Raw genomic sequence first — 7,711 nt, 5'->3', positions numbered from 1 at the left:
TCTAAATTCAGAGAACTGTRTAACTGTCTTAGCTGTCCCTTCATGCTTCAGGTCAGCAGCAAAAGGGCTACAATATAATTACTGTCAAAGTGTTTCATTTTTAGGACTTGAAACTTTTACTGTTGCACAAGGACTCTGCACCATTACTTGTGCTACTGTCCCTCTGTTCCCTATCATACAAAAGCCACTTTAAATCTCCAGGGATTAGTACTCTGGTTGTTCCATATATTGATGCAGCAGCTGTTGGTTCAGGAGGAGCTGCACAGGAGCTTTGTCAGTCACTCTAATCCAAGGGTTACTAGTAATGGAGAAAGGATAATGAAGGTACCATCCTGTACATTTCAGCAGATGAAGATATTTRGATGCACCACAAAAAAGGCTGGGCTAATTCGCTCCCAAGAGTTCTACCCCAGTTAGGRACAGGAGGTGACAGCCTTCCACTGCAGCCACCCTACAAGTAATTTCTTACTTGCCCACAGGGTAGCTCTCAAGACTACCATCTGCAGCTTCCTAATGTGGCAAAGATCTCACCAAGGCTCTGTTGGGCTTTCCCAGATGGATTAGTTTTCCCACCACTTTCTGCTTAAGATGCATTTTTTTAGAGCTACAAGTATTTTCCCTTATTTATACTGCAACTACATCCATACAACTTCTAGGTGGTGGTATTAGCTAGAAAGCTTTCCTTATCTTTGCCCAAATTTCTGTTGCTTTATCCAAAGTCACTTGTGTCAGCAGGGGAGGTGACAACACCCAATTATCCATCCAGCTTCCCTTTCTTAAGGGAAGAGTCTGCCTCAGCAGCCCTGTGGCTTTGGAGCCTTTGTATTGCAAGAGTTTCACAGCGTTATATTCTGGAGTTGTTTCCATGCTCTCCCTTGCCCTGCCGCAAGAGTTGGAGCTCAGTGCAAAGGGACACAGCAACTTTTTGAATAGCAATCAGACATCACTGGTGATCTAACACTGATCCTCAGTAAAGCCAGCRACAGATGTGTTCCTGCAGGAGAGCTCAAAAGCCTGGAGAACTACTAAATTACCTAAACTGATCTCCCATGTTTTTTAGGATACTGCATTCCTTCTCAGCTCTCTGAACACATCACCTCCCCAAAAGAGCCAAGCCCTTGTCTGTAACCCTGGCAGCAAGGGAATTTATTAACATGGAGGGTGCTGTATCAGGGCTCTTCTGGGCTGGAAGTGACCAGACCCAGAGGTGCAAAGAGCAGCCAGCACAGCTGACCTGGCAGAAGGAGCCAGAGGCCAYGGACAGAGCCCAGCCACCTCCTGGGCAGTGAGCACCCTGCAAGCCCCCCAGAGCACTCAAAGGGAGGTCTGTACGCYTGCACCCMCATTYCCACATCCCACACAGTGCCAGTTCWCCTTTGTGCTGCTCTGCTGGCAGCTTAGGCTCACAGCCGGGTGGCAGAGTGCCACCACAGTGATGGGAAAAGTGCCTTTAGGAATGCAGCCGAGGCTGGAGCTCCTTGCTGGCACTTTCCCAGCCCACATGCTCTCAGCTGCTGTGTTTCCCCCACAACGAACTTTTGCATCCCCTCCAAACCCTGGCAGCTCTCTGGTCTTCCTCTACCAATTAAAGTCCACATACCCTTCATCATGGAAAAGCCAAACTACTGCAGTAGTTCAGGTGTCAGAATATCCCTGATGAAAAAAAGAATCCTGGACTTAGACCCTGTCCTGTCTGCATGTTAAGATCCTGTTGCTTTATTATCTCACTCACAGCCATCACAAATCACAAGTTAAATCTGAATCACTTTCCACACAGCCCCACTCCAATCCCCTTCCATTCTAAATTCATTCACAGGCACATCCTGACAAACCGTCACTTTATTAGAATTCCTGCAGCCAGCAGAAGCAGCCTCAAGCACTGCTGACATCCCCCATGTCTGTCCTGCCTTTTGTGCTCACCCACAGGACTGCCCATTACCTCTAGCACAACCCTGTCTCCACCCCACTTGGACACCATGGCCAAGCACCTCATAGCTTGGGAATCCCCAATCCCTTCTGTGTAACCGCCCCAGGACTTGGCTGCCAACACAAATCTATGTGCACCCACAGCTGTGCGCTTCATCCCCTAAACCCTGTCTGCATCATCTCAACAGGACCCCAACTGCAAGTTCCAGAGAAAAGAGGGAAGTATCACAGCATACTCAAGCTAAATCTTCTGTAAAAAAGACAAGACTCAAAAACTTCGCGAATTGGCCAGAGATGACCAGACTTTCTGGGGCAGGGGCTGCTTCTTTTCAAGTACTGCACAGGGAGTGGGACTTGCAGCCTGTGACATGAACCACAGCAGCATTTTGGCCTCCTCCCTGACCTCACCTGCAGCCACTCCACCTGCTGATGGGCTGATCCAGGTAAAACAGTATTGATAGGAACACATCACATGTCCTGTGATCAGAAYTGACAATTMAAATGCAACAGCCCCAGAGGCCACYTCCCTGTAAGCACCCCCCGTTTGTACCTTTGCCCAACTCTGCAGATAGTAAGTATGTTAAGGAAAWAAATGCCAAGTTGTAAAGCCACGTGGTTCCTAAGGGACAATYCCGAGCCTGGGCACGGCTCCCCTCTGCTTCCGGCCACGAGCTGATCATGAAGGAAACAGCAGCAGCAGCGAGGGACTCAGAGCAACACCGGCATCAGCTTGGCTGGCCCTGCCAGGTGTGACTCAGCAGCACAAAGATTGCCTGGCCAGAAGCAGGMAGCAGATACCCCGCTGGTAAGCACCAACCACCCTGTTCTGCAAAATCAGGCCATGTGAAGCATATCACTATGCAAAATGCTTCACAGCWGCATGGCACAAGCACTTGGGGGCCCTTGGCAAGCGCTGTAATGTCACCAAAACCAGAATATTTCCTTTTGCCCTGTGGGCCTGCAGAGCTCAGGAAACTGCACTCTCACAGTCTTTCTGCCTTCCTCACCCTTCAGGCAAAGCTCCCAAACTGTCTCATGCTGTTTTTACAGCAGGCAGCGGAATGTTCCATTAGGGACCTCAGTCTTAGACAGGGATCCTGGGTGCTGCAGCAATGGAAAAGCCTTTCTCCATGACCTGCCACTCCCTTGGGCACAGCTCCTCACCTTGCCTTAACAAAAGCAAACACATTCAACAGTCCAAAGACAAACACAGGGGTTACAACTCGATTTTGTRATAATTATTCTCAGGCGATAACCTCTACTTAATGCTGATCAAACACCAACACTGCCCTGTGGTAAACCAGGACCAGTGTCAGAGCTGTGGTCCAATCCTTAAGTGAGATTCTGTTCAGCCAAAGTATTCAGGATCTCTAACCAGGGATTTAAGATCCAGTTTTCCCCAGGAAGGCGGGAAATCCCTCCTCTTCATCATACTCTCTTCCTGGAAGCCCCTTACGCCACRATTTCTAGACCTCACCTCACAAGACTGCCAATCCTTTTAGTTCTAGAAAGGAGGATGATCCCAGATCTCAGCCAGGCTAAGACATTCCCATCTGGAAAGCAGAGGTTGCCAGCAGTTCCACCGGTGCTGATCTCTCTCTCTCCTGACGGGAGACTGATGAGAGCAGCTTTGAACCTCATTCYCCAGCTGTACTGTTGACCCAGTCCGACCTGGTACCAGACACCTTCACACCGAAGCACATGGGGGGCAGAAAACAAACCACCCCCCAAAAAGCAGCATCCATTTCCTTACCAGTCCCAAATCCAGTGATGCTAGCCATTCCCAGCCCCTGCTCAGATATGTATCRTGACAAACACCTAGGTAGGGACATCTAGTTCTCACTCTCTTCTATCAGCAAAGGAAAATTAGCTGCTTTGTATCCCCTCTGCTCCTAAACCCTGCTCCTGCAGCAGGAACTGCCTTTTGTGGGGCTGGGATGAGAACATGGCCCAGGGCCACCAGCCCAGGAGGAACCATGACACTGCACAAGTATACACTGCTGMATGTCTGGCAGAGCCTGGCCTTGATCCCTAATCCCTACCCCAGTTTAGTGTGGGCAACCTGGTTTCTGAAGCCAGAGATGTGCACAGGACCCCTCCCCAAGGGCACCCTGGATGAGAAYTGGGACAAAGCACTGCCAATCCCCAGACTCCACATCTGCAGACACAGAAGAAAGTGTGAGTTTCYCTGCCACCTGAGATGCCCTAAAGGTACAGTCCAGTCTCCATGGGGGTCAGTAACTGTTTCACTAGACTTGGAGACCAGCCAGAAGAAATCCTCTCAGCGTGGAGAGCTCCTCCTTGGGAAGTTTACGGCATCACACCATCCTAGCACAAAACCTCCGCCTGGTACAGGCCCCTCTGCCCTGCAGCTRTTTGCTGTCCCCATGCAGAGATCAACACAGGCTTGTGGAGCACTGTCCTACATTCAGAAATAGCAGATTCCTAGGGAGACAGGCGGGAACAGTGTGCAATGCTGACCTGGGGCACGCAGTCCTTGCCTGGGTACAGCCAGAGCTCTCAGGGACACTCACGTACACAGCCCCCACCCTAGGGGAGTATGGGCAGCGAGACATGGCAGCACAGAACAGCACCTCCTGCAGCTTCCTGTCCCTTTGGACTTGGCTCCACAAAGGGTGGCTTGGTGCTTTCCTCCAGACACAGCTGGCATCAGGCAGCCAGAACCACGTCCCTGCAGCAGGTGTGAGGGCTCTGCCTTGTCTTTTTGCTCAAAGAGATTTTTGTCCACAGAAGCGTTCAATGCGTTAGTGTCAACAGCAGTAAACCCAATTGTGCCCGGGAAATCCTCTGCTGGATAAAGTATCAGAGCAGCTGCATTTTACAGTCCAGAGGCTGATTTCCTGCAAGCTTGGTTCAGTCCATAGTTAAAAACTGCATCTCCTGTGAAAGAAGGAATATCATGATTCATGTCTCTAAGTAGAACCACCCAATGCTTTTTACAGCACAGGAAAACCCACAGACATGAGGGAGAAAAAGCTGACAAAATGAGCAGAAGCAGTTTTGTTTCTGCCCTAGTCAGACTGCTATTTAATCCTACAGGGCACAGTRCAGCCCTGCCCAGAACCCCTGCATTCGAATGCTGACATTTCGTGTCGCGTCCCTGCAAGAACGCCTTTCCCCTGCAGTCCTGACTCACGGCCGTCGCTTCCCTTAATGCAACACGGCTCCACTCCCTGCGCAGCCGGCCATCCCCGGTGCCAGCAGGAGCTGCGGACACGCGGGTGCAAGGCTACAGCCAGCCTGCGAGGGAGGCACCCCTCATGCTCCTGCACTGCTGTCTCAGCTCATGACATTATTTCAGTATTACTGTCCGCCAAACATCACCCACAGCCCCTTTTAAGTGATAAATATCGAGCTCTCCACAATGAGAATCTGATGCTATAATTAKACACCCCTACAGCTGTGTTACACAACACAACTCAGAGCTCCTGGGTACCGGGTGAAGCTGCATTTGTATTTTATTCACATCACAAACAAACTCTTAAAGCAAAATCTCCTGAGTGGTCGTGGTTACTGAACTGTGGCTCAGATGACAAGGCAGTCTGAGAGCACCCAAACAGATTTCCAAGACTGAAACTAAAACAGAGGTAAACTCCAGTCACCAGCGGGTGTCAGGCCACAGGACTAGACTGGAGTTAGCCAGAAGTAAAACCTCTGGCACATATACGAAGTGGATGTCAGGTCCTTGCTATCAACTGTTTGCTCACTATCCAACCCCCTTTATGGCACACAGGTTATTAATGCAGACACAGCTGCATGCAGTTCCATGCAAATATCACTAACAGGCACTACTGCTAGACCAAGAAATATCTTTGACTATTTAAAGTTAATTTTAAAAGCCAGGCTCCAAACTCCAAGGCTCCACAGCTCTGTCACATTTCAGTAGCAGCGGGGCAACTTCCTGCCCAAACCTTTTCCTAGTGCTGCACCAGGAAGCACTGGACTAGCTGCAATAACTCACACTAAYAAACTGGATAAACAGTTCATGTTACTCACTTTCAGCTGACCAACATGCTGATAGCTCTGTCACTTTTAAAGGCTGGGTGAAATGCCTGCTGCTGCAGCATGCACCTTGAGATCCTGGTGCAGCAAGAGCCAAATGGTGTCTCTAGACAGCGGGGCTGTCAGACACAGCACCAAGGTCTGTCTGCAGTTTCCCCACCTACCTAGTACAATCCATAAGCAAATATTTGTGCACCTAACTCCCACTGGATGCAGAAGGATTAAAATTCTTACTGTAACTTTAAAAATCCATCCCTGGGGCCATCCCTGCTGACATTGTTTGGCAAGAGTTTGTGTGTAGCACAGGGCCCAAACCTTGGCAGCTGCACACCCWACCTGTACAGCTGTTTTGGAATCTGCACCTGCCAAACAACAGCATGAGGAAAAAAAACTATCAGGGACAACATTTAGGAGGTGTCATTTCCCAAGTTTACCATCAATTGTTAASAACATTTATGTAATCAAAAAGGCAGTACCGGTGGTCAAAGACAGCCCTTCAGCCGGCCCTAGTCAGCATCGAACTTTCTAAAGAAAAGATGATTACCTAATTCAACCTAAAAGAGCAATCTCCCAAACTCAAGTTTCTTGCACCATCTGCAAGATGAGATCTAAATAATTCAAAACTTCACTGGATCCAGGTGATAGACAGAGATTTGTTTTCCAGCAATATGTCCCAGAGGAATTGGCTATTTTGTTTGAATTGTTCCTGACTTCCAACACCATATATATAAGCAGACCGAGTAGATGAGAAGTAGGAAGAATACTGACAAGAGCTGATTTCAGCTCATCAAAGCCAGGCTCCTTCTCACTCGCAGGGAGGATACAACCATGGTTTCATCAGAAGTCTGTGGCTGCTGAAGGTTCACAGGTTAATTGCAAGAGATGTGCAAAAATTCTTGTCAAGCAAGCTTGTCTTCTATTTGCACAGATCCAGATGCCTGTCTCCAAACCACAAAGGTTGAAATCCACCTAAGGAGAAGAGAGACCATTTTCAGCTCTTCCCAAGGATGAACCTATGCAATGACTTCTGGTTGACTATGGAAGAAGCCCTGGTGGAAGTGCCACATGAACAATTTCTAGGCATCTCCCAGGCCAGTCCTTAGGCTCTTTTGGTGGATACAGTTCACAGAAGAATTGCAAAGGCAAATCTTTAACCCTGAAGTATTTTTTACATCTTTGGAGCCACTACAACAAGCAGTCCAGAGTCCAATGGTTGCCCTTACTTTTGGGTATGTTGTTTTTTTTCCTCCCCATTACTGGCATGTAATAACAGCAAGTTACACAAAGTCAGGAAATGGGATCAGCACAAAGTTCAAATTAATTTTCCTATTAAAGGACTTGTGCAACCATCATTACAGAAGGCCTTTAATCACATCTTTAGTCCAGCTACAAGGTTGAGATTACAGGCATTTTCAGGTAACTGGGCAGGTCATCAATACTTTCTGGAAAACAGGTTTTGTTTTTCATGTTTCTTTGTCAAAAGGCATTAGCAGTGACTATGCTAGTTTCAGAGAAACTAAAAGATGCTAKATCCTCCCTCAAAAGAACAGAAATCACAGGAAAAGAAATTTATCTCCACTTCACACATAAATAGCTTTTCAAATCTRCTTTATCACAAGCAAGCTACTTGCATAATAAATACTAGAAATGCAACAAACTAATATATTGGCCAGTATTACTTTATCACACACCCACATTCAAGATTTCATATGAAATAAACAGCTTATCACGCTGATCAAGATTTCCAGACAGATTAAGTCAA

The sequence above is a fragment of the Malurus melanocephalus genome, unplaced genomic scaffold (genome assembly GCF_030028575.1).
Source record: "Malurus melanocephalus ecotype Western Australia unplaced genomic scaffold, MMel_1.1 scaffold_106, whole genome shotgun sequence".
NCBI classification, from domain to species: Eukaryota; Metazoa; Chordata; class Aves; order Passeriformes; family Maluridae; genus Malurus; species Malurus melanocephalus.
The sequence above is the reverse complement of the archived record's forward strand: the minus strand, read 5'-3'. Positions refer to the sequence as shown.